This window comes from Pinus tabuliformis, chromosome 3_2, assembly GCF_031772625.1.
Source record: "Pinus tabuliformis cultivar Carrire ecotype Pingquan chromosome 3_2, CPIR1, whole genome shotgun sequence".
Classification (NCBI taxonomy): domain Eukaryota; kingdom Viridiplantae; phylum Streptophyta; class Pinopsida; order Pinales; family Pinaceae; genus Pinus; species Pinus tabuliformis.
In genome coordinates this window covers 639,311,842-639,326,012 of record NC_142302.1, presented here as the reverse complement: position 1 = coordinate 639,326,012, position 14,171 = coordinate 639,311,842, and the positions used below count along the sequence as shown (strand labels likewise).

Genomic DNA, 14,171 nt, shown 5'->3' with positions numbered 1-14,171 from the left:
CTCCAAATTCATTTGTGTATACTTCTTAAAACTCAAGAGTGAAGTATTTAACATGTTCTTGGCCTTTAAGGCCTTTGTTGAAAAACAATCTGGACATCAAATTCTTAAGCTAAGATCTGATAATGGTGGAGAATATGTTAACAACAAATTCATCAACTTTTGCATTGAGAATGAAATTCAAATGCAACATACTATTCCATATACTCCACAACAAAATGGTGTAGCTGAAAGAAAGAATCACACCTTAAAGGAAATGGCTAATTTTATGCTTCAATCTAAAGGACTTAGTCTTAATTTTTGGGCAGAAGCAATTAACTGTGCAAATTACATAATAAATTGCACTCCTACTAAGATTTTAAAGAATATTACTCCTGAAGAAGCGTGGAGCTCAATTAAATGAGATGTAAGTCACCTTCACGTTTTTGGAAGTGAAGCATGGGCCCATATTCCAGATGAGAAACATAAAGCTTTAGAATCTAAGAGTGAAAAATGTATTTTTGTTGGATATTCTAAAGATTTCAAAGGATACAGACTTATTCCACTTAAGTCCAAAAAGGTTATCATTAGAATATATGTAACGTTTTCTAAAAATATATCAGCCGACAAGTCTAGTTTGGCAGATGCACCACCTCTCTCTATCCCTTCTACTTCTGAAAATATTTCTTCTTCAGATGATGACAGTGAGGATGACAATCCTCCCCCACCTTCTTAGTGTCCTCCTTTAGCTCCTCAGCTTCCAAAATGGGTCCATGATACCTGGGATGCAACAGGTGCTCTTGCCAGTGATCCTACAGATTAGCGATGTACATGTTCTCAGTTCGATAGAGCCTCTTCTTTACTAGCTCAAGCTTCAACTAATTATGATCCTGACACCTTTGTAGAAGCTTCAGGCCATCCACATTGGGACGTAGCTATGAATGAAGAATATTGTTCATTATTGGCAAATGATACATGAGATCTTGTTCCCCTTCCAAAGGGACGAAAAATTGTTAGATGGAAATGGGTTTACAGAACCAAGTATGGACTAGATCGAAAAGTTGATAAACATAAATCTTGTCTTGTTGCTAAGGGATTTTCACAAGTTGAAGGCATTGACTATACTGAAACCTTCTCCCTTGTTGCCAAAATGAACTCTATCCACCTCTTTCTTTCCCTTGCTACCTCTTTCAAATTGGAAGTCCATCAGATGGATGTTAAATTTGCCTTCTTCCATGTGGACTCGCATGAAGAAATCTATATGGAACAACATACTAGCTTTATACAAACAGACTCTAGCCTTGAATGTCAGCGTAAGAAATCCCTTTATAGCCTCAAGCAAGCCCCTTGGGCTTGGTATGCCAAAATGGATAACATTCTTTTAGAAACTAGATTTTCTAGGTGCCATTCTAACAATATTGTTTGCAGCAAGAAAGTGGGCAAGTCTCCTATCATTCTTGTTCTTTACGTTGACGATCTTATCCTTACTGGTAGTGATCCCAACCTTATAAACCATGTGATGTCCAACTTTAAAAAGAAGTTTGAAATGACAGACTTAGGACACTTGCATTATTTTCTTGGTTTTCAAGTCTTGCAATCCAAGAAAGGTATTTCCCTTTCCCAGTCCAAGTATGCATGTGATATTCTACGTCATTTTGACATGGAAGACTGTAAGCCAGCCCCTTCTCCCTTTCAATTTGGAGCCAAATTTTCAGTCCACTTGTACTTCCCCTGAAGTTGATGCTACCTTATACTATCAACTTGTAGGAAAACTTTTGAATCTGACCCATACTCATCCTGACCTTTGCTTTGTTGTTGGATTTATTGCTCAGTTGATGCAAGACCCACATGAAAGTCATTGGAAAGCAGCTAAAAGAATACTTCGTTATGTTTGAGGTACAGTTCAGTTTGGGATTCATTACAGTGTAGAAGCATATCCTCTATTGGTTGGTTTCACTGATTCTGATTGGGCTGGTGACCTTGATGATCAGAAGTCTACTGCAAGCTATGTGTTCACTCTTGGTTCAGGACCTATTACATGGGCTTGCAAGAAACAAAGTGCCATTTCTCCTTCTTCAACAAAAGCAGAGTCTCATGGTGTAGTAGAAGCTAGTAAGGAAGCCCTGTGACTTCGTCAGATCCTGTCAAAGTTTGGCTTTCAGCGGTAGCATCTGAGTACACTTTGGTGTGATAATCAAAATGCCATTCAACTATGCAAAGATCCAGTCCAACATCAGCGCAACAAAAACATTTAACTACATATGCACTTCATCAAAAAGCTCATTCACAACCATGTTCTTGAAGTGAAATATTATTCAATAGATGATCAAGTCACAGACATCTTTACAAAGGCTCTCACAGAGGTGAAGTTTACTAAAATTCGATTTATGGTTGGAGTTTAGGAAGTTATCACTAAGGGGGGATAGGTTCTAATGCCTCCTTCCTTCTCCTATTGTTTCATATTTCTACATCCTTCAATCCTATCCCAAGTTGTTCTTAAGGGGGGATGTTAGGATATCTCAACACATAGAAAATAGTTAAGTGTAACTTAGTCTAGTGTAGAGTTAGGTAAAGTGTGTTTATTTACAATGTACTTTTGTAACCTACAATCCGACAGTCACTATATCCATCTATAAGTTGAACTAATCACGTTTTTGGTAATTAAGCAAACTATCAAAAATATGTTTTACAGACTTGTAAACTTTCAAATTCCAGCTCAACACAAATTGCACATGAAATGGAAGCCTCCTATTTCCACATAAAATATTTATTTATTAAAAAATAATTACCGAACTACACAAGTAATAATGTTGTTGATTGAGTTGGTATCACACGCACTTTAAAGGATACCCTCCATCAAGTACAAGTAATGTAAATGTAATCTGTAATCTGCCAATAATGATAGTGCGATTAAAGGTAATGACTACACTTTAAAGGATACCCTCCATCAAGTACAAGTAATGTAAATGTAATCTGTAATCTACCAATAATGATAGTGCGATTAAAGGTAATGACTACCAACATTCAATGGAGAAAACATGGATCAGTTAATAATGTAATTGCACTATGGCTGCTGGGATGCATAAATTCTTGCAGCAATAACTTAAGATGTGAATCATGCTCATACACCATATCAACTCCAAGAAAATCACCAAAAACTCACACAACAACGTCCCTCCTTCTTTCAGAGCCTTCTTCCTTAAGAAGTGCCACCACAATAATTATACCAAATTGCAAATGAGATGATCCTAGACATTTGAAACTAGTAAGGACGAGTTCCACCATTCGGACAATTTCTGTTACTATATGTGATTTTTGCAGCGTCTTCTTGGACTCCGAGAAAAACTCATTCTCTCCTCCAAGTGAGGTGGTTGTGAGAATGGAGCTAATTAACCAGAGCACTGCTTCAAGTGCTACACTAATTATATCAACATTCTTAGTTTCATCATCCTCATTCTTTTTATTCTTCAACGTTCTTGACCTACTACATTCATCAGTTATGGTTGCATGGTGCAAGTAATGCAAACGGGAGAAGCAAAGAATTGCTGAATGAACTACAAGGCCAATGAAATTAGAGTCTGACATGATGCAATTCAATGGATCTTTTTTCCAGACATCCTTTAGGATTAACATTCTGTTGTAGAGGTCTTCATTAGTACTGTTATATCGCTCAAATTTCCACGCTCTAACACACGGACAGTGAGCATGACTATCCAGAAGCAGAAATGGTTGAGCTTAGATCTCCTATGAATTTCGATGTTCAAGTCGTAAAGCATCCGACGATAAATTCTTAAAATCATGCTCCGGATCTTCAACTGATTGCATGGCGTTACAAGGCAAGACAACGCTGTAAAAATCCCGAACAAAATGTCGGGAGGAAAATTAGTATCCTTGAAACCAATGAGATCGACGAGCCTGCACACTTCCTTGCACACTTGTTTCAAACCATCACATGAAGATGCATAACGATTGCATAAAAAACAAAAGCGGTCATTTAATACCGGCAACAACTTTTCATATCCTCCTCGTATTGAACAAAACACAACCCTATTTCGAGGTTGGTATCGGCAATAGAGGCGGAGAAGATTAAATTTCTTCCACAACACTTTCCAATAATGCTCTTCTGGCACCTCTCCCTTTTCCCTCTCAGCATTTAGAAGACATTCATAATCCGAAATCAATCCCCTTCACCAGAATTTCCATATCTGCTTCGCTCAAGACTTGAGTATAGTCGGAGATGACATCTAGCCTTTGGGTTGGGCTTGAGTTGTTGACAATGTATTGTTGCATTTCTTGCCTCAACTCAGCTTGCGGAATAACATTGCTGATGTCAAAAGGCTGACGTGTAAATGGACTAACTGCTTCGTGCTTGGCATCGCAACTAGTTTCCAATGTAGTTTGATCGTATAGAACCTGAGCTGTGTCTTTTGTGTGCGGCAATCTAACTGGATCATATGCAAATTCTTGAGTCAACACATCTATGTACATTTCAAGAATCTCAAGATCCATTTTCGGCTTTGCTAGCCAGGATTTGTCTTTACCTTACAAAATATTTTGTAATATATATATATATCATCAAATGTGCCTCATATCTTAGGATGGGTCGGTTTAGTCTAATTATTTAATTATTTAATGATGAGTTGTGCTAATTCGTTGTTAAAATTAATATATTCAAATTGTTTTTAATTAAATTAAAGTCTACGTAAATGCCATATATTTTTTTAAATATTTATTATGTTTTAAAATTTGAAATATAAAGTTTACTATTGAATTTAGGTTTCTGTGATCTATATTAATATTTTTTAGAAAACCATTGTGGTTCATTAGTGAGGACAAAACGTCTCACGCGTCGTGACAATGAACCACACTGGTTGGTTGTTCGAAACACGTGACAAATGATGTGATTTCCACCAAAAACTCTTCTAAAAAATAAAATCCACCCTTAAATTACGTTTTTAAATTAATTAATTGTTAAAAAATTAATACATTCAATTTCTTTTTAATTATAATTAATTTAATTAATTGTTACAAATTAATATATTCAATTTCTTTTTAATTATAATGAATTGTGTGTGGGTTATATTAAGTGCATTGGTTATGTTTATTATTTGTTGATTATGGTTAATATGTTTAATTTTGGTTAAATTATTAGGAATGTGATTGATTTTGTTTAATCTTTTTATTTACTTATGTGAGTTTAATATGGTTAAAAATAACAATAGTGGGTTTCTATGGGGCATACTAATAACAATATGGGGACAATAGGGGCACAATAATAACAATAAGGGATACAATGACAATAGTAATGGGGGAATCACTAGTATTATAGGGGCCTAACACTAAACGAGGTATTTCCATGAGAATGGTACTCATGTTGAACCTAGAGGATATAATTGATAGAGTTGGTTTAGGATACAAACAATTGGAAATCTTAAAAAATAAAATAAAAAATGCATTCAACAATATTGAATGTTGTAGCTAGACATCTGCAGAATGATTGTCGGAACGATAATTATGTATACATATATAATAAAAACAAAGCAACATTATTGTCATATAGGAAACTATGATACTGTTATTTCTAAACATGTTTTGGGTGGGAAGAGTATGGAAGTTTAGAATACAACTAGCTACATGAGAAAGACTTAGCGAGTTCTGCTACATTTTCTTTTGTAAATCCCATTTTTGAAATGTGCATTAGATAAGCTTCATCAATTTTGTTTGTAATATTTCAACGTGCTTGACAGGTTGCATTAATGCACATGTTTGAAAGATTTAGGTGACAATATGGGGTATCACCTTGGTGGATTCAGACATGGGATAACATGCTAAGAGAAATGATGATGTCTTCATCAAAGCGTTATTTTGAGGAACAAAGAATTGCTACTTGCAGGACTTACAACAGAAATAGATGCACCAGCTTGTAATCCATGAAAATTGTTGTTTGATTAGTTATAGTTCTTCCATTTCAAAATGTGCATTATATAAGATCCTTTAGTTTTGTTTGTAGTATTTCAACGTGCTCTAGAGGTTGCATGAATGCATGTGTTTCAAGATTTAAGTAAAGATATGGGGTATCACCTTGGTGGAATCCGAGGTGAGATAACATAGCTAAGAGATACGATGATGTCTTCCTCAAAGATTTCTTTCGAGTAAGAAACAATTACTAGCTGCAAGACTTATAGTAGAAAGAGATACACAAGATTAACATTTGGAAAGGAATTTATATGCCATCATAGTTTCAACTGATAAATTCAAGCCAATGGCAACTGAAGTAGCGATCATCAAGTGTCTAAAAAACTAGTGGTGTTAAAAAAGGACAAGGATAAATGACTGCTTTCAAAGGGTAACTTGAAAAACTTTTATTTTAAGTTTCATTTTGATGGCGTAAGAGTTTGTATCAAATTATCTTCCCCTCTTTGTTATTATTTTATTCCATTCATCTCGATATGTGTCAAGTTAGACTCCAAATGCTAAAGAGGTTAGACAGCTACATAACTAGAAACCTAGCAATCCCAAGTTATTATACAGTGAACATTTTACATATAGAATGCACAGTAAACAAACACGGTTGAAACTCTAATGAACTAAATATGTGCATTGCTACAATTTAAGGGAACCCACTGTGGAAAAAGGATCCAAGTTATAATTCTTGATGGCAATGCATAACTTTATGCATTATAAACAATTTAAAATATTGATGGACCAATCTTCAAGGCTTACAATACATCCTATTTTCGAGTGCTTTTGAGAGTTCCCATTCATTAGAGAGTATTTTAGAGGAGAGAAAAAAAAGCATCAGGAATGCTCTTTGAAATTCCTCGAATTAGCCCCAACACATCCATCCTTCCATAAGATCCACTATGATATGCTCATATTCTGCTCATAATTTTCATCACCACCACTAGACCTCCTATTACTTGTTCCTCTTCACATTTTAGCAAGTATAATGGGCCCTCCATGGAAATCCAGTGTGCCAAACTGTAGACCCTCCCCTCACTCGCTCCATCCCGCTCTCTCCATATCTAATCAACAATAAATTCATCCTCCAATCAATGATTACCCAACAACCCAAATGGTGTATTAAGCCACTGTAGACTAAGACAACACAAGAGATCAATGGAGTATTGGGTCCTACAAAATTCACTATTCCAAGCTAAAGGGTTTCACAAGGCAAGATTTGGGCAACACAAGGCTACAGGGCCCATGCTTTGCAATAAAAAATGACAACAAACATGTCATTGAAGAGGAAAACCTGGAAGGTGAAAGTGAATATAACTCTCCTGGATTAGAAGATGTCGGTGAATACGTTCACCTCACAAACAGTGATTGGCCAGACTTTCGTGAAAAACTTGTGGTAGCAGAGCAAGTTCATAAGAGTGGAAATGGTGAGCTAGGAAGTGGGAAATAATCCTCAATAGAATTAGGTTGTAAATGGGCTCATTCAATTCAAGTGCCTAAAATGGGTTTTCTACTTGTTGCAACTAAAATGCTCGATGGAACATGAAGTTTTGAGAGAACAATAGTTTTTCTTCAAAGCAGGATGTAATGACCCCAAAGAGGGTGCATTTGGGGTCATCCTTAATCATCCATTGCAAAGGCGTATCGGGGACAAGAAGCCTACTAATCCATATTTGTTGACAATATCTACAGATTTTCCGCTGCATTTTGGTGGGTTGGTTGAAGGAAAAATGTTCCTATTAACTACAAGTGAAAATGTTGTCACAAATTTGGATGAAGTTATTCCCGGTTTTTTTATGGTGCTAAGAACAAATTACACTCTACAGTAAAACTTGTGAGGAATGAAGTGCTTCAACTTGAAAATTTCACGTTCTTCCTTGGCTATGTAGGCTGGGAATTCAATCAGTTGAAGGAGGAGTTATCCTTGGACTACTGGCATGTAGCAAGCTTTCAACCCCAATCTAATCATTGTTTCCTCTTCTTCAACTCCTGACTTATGGGAGGAAATTTTGTACCTTATGGGAGGTTGATATGCTGAACTTGGTAGAAAGAAAAAAGAAAAAATTATATACTTTATATTATTTTTCATGCAAATAGTGTTTGGCTATGTACATTAGATGTTTCCATTATGGGATAATTGATCTGTTTCACTTTCCTTTCAAAAAAGGATTGGTAGAATATAAAATTACTTGAGTGTGTGTTGAATACTTAAGAATGAATCAAGGCTATCATAAAATATCAATGTGAGATGACGTTCATTTGTAACTATCTGATATACAAGTTAACACTATGGCTAACATGAGATGAAGGATCAATATGACATGCTTCAACATTATTGAAAAAAATCGATGATTACACTTTTTTCATAATATGTGGCAGTAGATTTTTATCTCTATCAATCCTTGGAGTGAAAATATTTTTAAAGAGACTATTTGATAGAAGAGTCTAGTCAATAATTAAGGATACACAATAACCAAAGGACCAAGAGAAAAAACACTAAAATCCAATCATGAGATGATTGGATGTGTGCATGGATTCTCTACTATTTCTAATTTATTTAAAATATAATATCAATGTTGATTTGTGAGTTTTTCACCATTAACAATGTCTATTTATGAAGAGATGATCTCCTTTTCTAAAATAAGTAAGCTGAAATAACCAAACTGCAAGTATATGATACCAATCAACAATGTCTATTTATGAAGGGATGAGCTCCTATTCTAAAATAAGTAAGTTGAAATAACCAAACTACAAGTATATGATACCAACTGTAGGATCCATGTTCACCTCATCATCTTCGATGCTTTGGTGCTTTTGTGTTTATGTGGCCAATGTAGATGTAGCTACAACCTGCATTTAGAATGAAATTAGTGAGAACTTAAACCCCTACATTCATATAGAGACTATTAAAACCCATAAACTCCAATTAAGGAGGTCTACTTCACCCTGGAAATTTACTTAAAGTACTATAGATTAATACCAATATCTTTTAAAAGAGGTTCCATTAAACTTCAGAAGCATTGCAAGTGATTAACTACCTTCTCACCCAAAGGTTGAGAGCACAAGCCTCGCTCTCCTCTCCTTGAACTTAGCAAATGCTGGAAGTTGTTCTCTATGGATAAGGCCTACTAACAGTGGTTTTTCCAAGCCAATAATCATGGTGTAAGATCTAGTAGCTTCCCCAGTAGCTACATGGTAGTTCCAGTGAGTATAGGCCCATTGACTGCTTTGCGAACTAACTCATCGAAACCTAAGCTTGTATTGAACCCCAACCTCCTCTTGAACACCAATAGTACCCACACCTAAACTTCTCCTTTCTCCTTTCCCCTTCTCCTTTCTTCCTTCCCCTTTCTCCCCTACCTGTTCCCTCCCCTTATTACGGCGGCTCTTCCAGCTCTAACGTGTCCCATCCTTCTTATGACTCCTCCATCTTTGAAATCTCTCATCTCTTTCCTAACTAAAGAATATATGTTATTGATTCTTTTTTCCATTAAGTTGAATTGGGTGCCTTTTCCAATTTCGGTATGCCATCATCAAAAGATTCAAATCTGAGAATATATTGAAGTTCACATGTTATTATAAACCAATTGGCTTATCAACTTCTAAAAATAGGTGATCATAAGTCAGATCGTGGTTTTGAAAATATCCAAGAGGAGATCCTCTTGGAATATATTCTCCCTCGATCGTTTCTCCAAAAAAATAAAATAAGGTGTTGAAACTGGGCATTAATTCCTTAATTGACAAGAAAATAATGGGTCTACAATATTGGTTCCATTATTACACCTTTATTCACTTTCCTTGTCTTGTTTCTTTTGCATTTACAGAAGGTTCAGGTTAGAGGATTGACCGAGGGGAAAAAATTGTTGTAGGCATACCCTGGCTAAACCAGTACTCAAATTATTAATCATTCGGTAGATGGAGGAAGATATAGCAAAGGCAGGTGCCTGTACAATCCCTAAGGAGATCTGCACAATACCCTTGATTACAGGCTGATACAGAACATATGCTAGATCCATACTTCCCTGAAATTCTTATTTAAAGAAGAGGATGTTGTGGAGAGAAGGTATTGGGTTGAAAATATCATGGGCTATGGGTATCTCCTCGGTGTCGTCTCTGGTGCCAGCATTGGCCTAGTCAAGGGATTGAAGGCCTGGGAGATTCCATGAAGCTTGGGGTTAAAAAAATCTAAAATACCTCTAGCCACACGAGAATGAAGTTTGGTAACAGACTCGGCGTCATAGGGCTCACCTATGTTGGATGGGAGAGCGGGATCGTGGCTACTAGGGGTACTGATGATATCTTCAACAACTTTTGCATTGGGCTTGGCACCAGAGCACTTTACAGGCCGTCATTGGCCCAAGTTCGGCTACCATCACTGGGGCAATCGACATGTTGTCGGCTCTCTTGTTGCAGAAAATCAGGATCTTAAGAGATATGTGCCCATTTGACCGTGCTCTCCTGTATGATCTCGATAAATTTCACATCTCCTTGTTCCATAGCAATGAGAGCCAAGAATAACACATGCTACTACTATTTTATTTTTAAAGAATTTTCTTCTTCTTAAAAAATAATGTAGTTTATCCATAATACACAAGCAATAACGTTGAGATGCGAGTAAGACATCGACTAAGTCAGAAGCGAGGGAAAAGAAATTTGAATGAAAAAATCATTCCTAATATTATTTTATCAATTTTGTAATTTCTTAGGTCATTCCTAATATTATTTTATTAGCGTTGTAATTTTTTAGGTTTTTAATATTATTTTATTAGTTTTGTAATTTTTTAGGTCATTCCTAATATTATTTTATTAGCTTTGTAATTTTTTAGGTTTTTAATTTATTGGGACATATTTCAATTAAAAGATAATTTTTAATATTATTTTATTAGTTTTTTAAGTTTTTAATTTATTAATAGAAATTTAGCTCCTCCACTTTTAATTATGGCTAGAGGCTCTCTCACCTTTATGGTAGAGATGTTGCCATGTATAGTTAAAGGAATAGTGTCTGTTTAAACTGTTTGACTCGGTTAAAATAAACAAAATGAAATATAGATATAAATAAAAGCCCAACATAATAGAGATGTTGTAATGTTTTGTTAAACATTTTGACCCAATAAAAGTAAAATTAAGTTTACAATTAATAATTAAACTACACTATATCCATCTTAACACCACACCTACCAAACACTTAGAGGGATCAAATATCTTGAGATGAAAATCTCTTTTAGAGTGAAAAGAAATTTGATCCCTTTAAGTGCTTAGTAGATATGTAATTGAGATGGATCTAGGTTGGTATAAAACTAAGTTATGATTATTTAAAAAAAAAAAAAGAGTACGAGAGAGGTGTCACATTGTTAAACGTTTTATTTTATTTTAAGACATTCCTATATAATTATAAAAATTTAGTCATTGCATAGCATTGATAGACTTTGACAGTTAGGCATAACTATCTATGCTTAACCAACATGTTTTAATTGAACCCAAGGGAAGCACCTCAAATTATAAAAAATGTTGAAATGTTCATTTAGTTGTAAATAATGCAAGATCGTCACCACCCAACCATAGGTAACATTCTACCACTTCCTCTAAGCCAAGCACTCTTGGACAACTAACCACCCAATATAGATTTGTGTTGTCTCCATCAAGGCCAACGCATTGTAGTCCTCAACGATGTACTTAATAGAAACAAGATTCCACTTAGACTTCACTCATCAATGATGCTACCTTTCCATGGCTAACAGATTATTCAACACATTGCAAATTTACATCATGCTCGCCTAAGCTTGTGTCAAAATGCTTTGTTAATGATCAACCCTTGTTAGGGCGATCTCCTAGTCCACACCAAACTAGTACACCATCCTAATTTTCTCATGAAACAACCTAAGTCACTCACAAAGTATACTGTACATATAAACTCATCATCCAATCTTATTCGTTCTTACGTGACATGCCATCCGTTGTGCCATTGATAATGGAACCTTAAGTAAGATCCTTTCATTCTACCCCACCTTTAAGTGTTAGCATCTTCATAAAAATGGCTCCATTGGCTTCTCTAATGGATAGGGCATTGATGGTGAAGAGACACTTTGTAAGTTTTTCATTTAAACGTGTTGTTGATACCATTTTTCATGAGGGTAAACTTTTCAATCCACTTAAGCATATAATACCACTCAAGAAGCCTAGCTATTTTATGGAATTGACATGACATTACTATTTGTGCATGACCATTAATCTCTTGTAATGCCTAGCTAGCATGTCCTAACCAAACCCAAGTTAGGCACCTTAAACTATAGCAAATGTTGTAGTGCTTGTTTCATTATAAGCGATTTTGTGTCATCACCACCCACACATAAACAAACTTTCACTACCTCCCTTAGGCCAACACACTTGAATAACTAACCACCTAGTGTAAGACTATGTTGTCTCCATCTAGAACAACTTCTTATAATTCTCTAAAGTTCATGTATGTAGTGGCAACAGGGTTCCACTTACCTTCAATACACTCATCAACAATGTTGATTTTCCATGGCTAACATACTATCAAACACATTTCTAGGTTGTTTTATCCTGTTGTTAATTTTTTGCTACAACACTTCATTGATAATCCATCCTAGTTAGGCTAGACATCCTTCATCCTACTAGTCCACACTAGACTAGTACATCATCCTAAATGTCTCAAGAATCATTGTGAGTTTGTCATGAGGGCTATGAAACATATAAACGAGGCATGCACCATTTATCATGTTTGGTTAGCATGTTATATAGGATAATGTTTCTAGTCGCACCTCAAGGAAGGTCCTTACATTCTTCCCAACTTGAATTGTTAACATACTCATCAATGTATCCCCATCAACTTCTCCAAAGAAATGGGTGTGGATAGTGTAGAACAATTCCAGAATTTTTCATTCAAACATGGATTTAATACCATTTGTCATGGGGCTAGAATTTTTATTGCACTTGAGTTTGCAATACCACTCAATAAACATGCTCACCAATAATCTTCAACACGACCTTACTAGTTAAGCATGAAAACCAACCATTTGTATCACATGTGTTGCACTTCACTGCCATGTCCTAACCAAAACTAGGCTAGGTACCTCAAACTATGTGAAATGTTGTAGTTATCATCTCACTCTAGGTACCTCAAACATGAAGTAACCCTCAAACAACCACATAGATACTCTTTAAGGGATACTTAGATTTCAACTTGGATATGGAAGCCATGGCATGTTATTCTACATAAAGAGACACAAGAATTTTTAGTATGTGTGGTTTTCTAATAATAATGTGTGCACATTCTAAGAATGTGAATGTGCTATTAGAATGTGTGCATATTTTTGTAATGCATATATCTGTAGAATTAATTATAGAATAGTATGGCTTTAGATATTTAATCTAGATTTATAGAAGCTGACCAAGTTTAAATCAACATGATTTGAATTCAAAATAATAAAATCATTGTATTTATGAATTTAGTGCAATAATCAACCATGGTATGTAATAAAACCACAAAAACCCCAGAACAAATAGTGTGTCGTCTCTCTAAGATGTGAGGAACATATTCTTATTAACCCTTAAAACTCTTCTATAGTAGTTTCAAAATCTCTTCTTCTTCATCCTTCCAAAGGGTAAAATTCCTACTGTGTAAGGTAGAGATGGGAGATTTGGACATGAGTAGAGAAGGTCCTTTTCATAATAAATGCCTAAATGCATGAGGGAATGAATTTGCGGTACAGGTAAATGGCCATGGTAGTGGCTATGGAATTTATAGTTATGATGAATATGCAAGCCTCATTTATTAGGAAATAATCTACGTCCAATCACGTTGAGAATTCATGTTGATATTATAAAATGGAAAAACTTTTAGAGACCAGAAGAAAATTGAATTTGAATGGGGAGTACCTTTCCTAGGAGTAGCTCTCCAAAGTGAAGAGACACAAAAAGAGGAGGGGAACTTCTGCCACAAGGGTGGAGCTCGAAGAAGGCTCTAGTTAAAGTTTTCATAATAACGTATTCACGCTTAATTCCCAGGAAAAGGTTGTCCCTACACCATGCCATTGGGTACAGAGATTTCCTTCACTACCACAAACTCCCAGTTTCCATCATATTGATAGAACCCCAGCCCCTCAACTCGGTCTAGGAGGATCCTTCCATGACTCAGAGTCCATGAATGAATATCTGGAATCAATGTAGTATCCATGAGGACTAGGGCCTAGGAAGGACCACCTCTCTTGGAT

General features: G+C 35.6%; 1 pseudogene; it reads left to right on the top strand.

Annotated features, from left to right (window-relative positions):
- LOC149182236 (mitochondrial import inner membrane translocase subunit TIM23-2 pseudogene) overlaps positions 1 to 10,385 on the top strand; it is a 72,643-nt pseudogene extending 62,258 nt beyond the window's left edge.
- Positions 10,386 to 14,171: the final 3,786 nt, after the last annotated feature.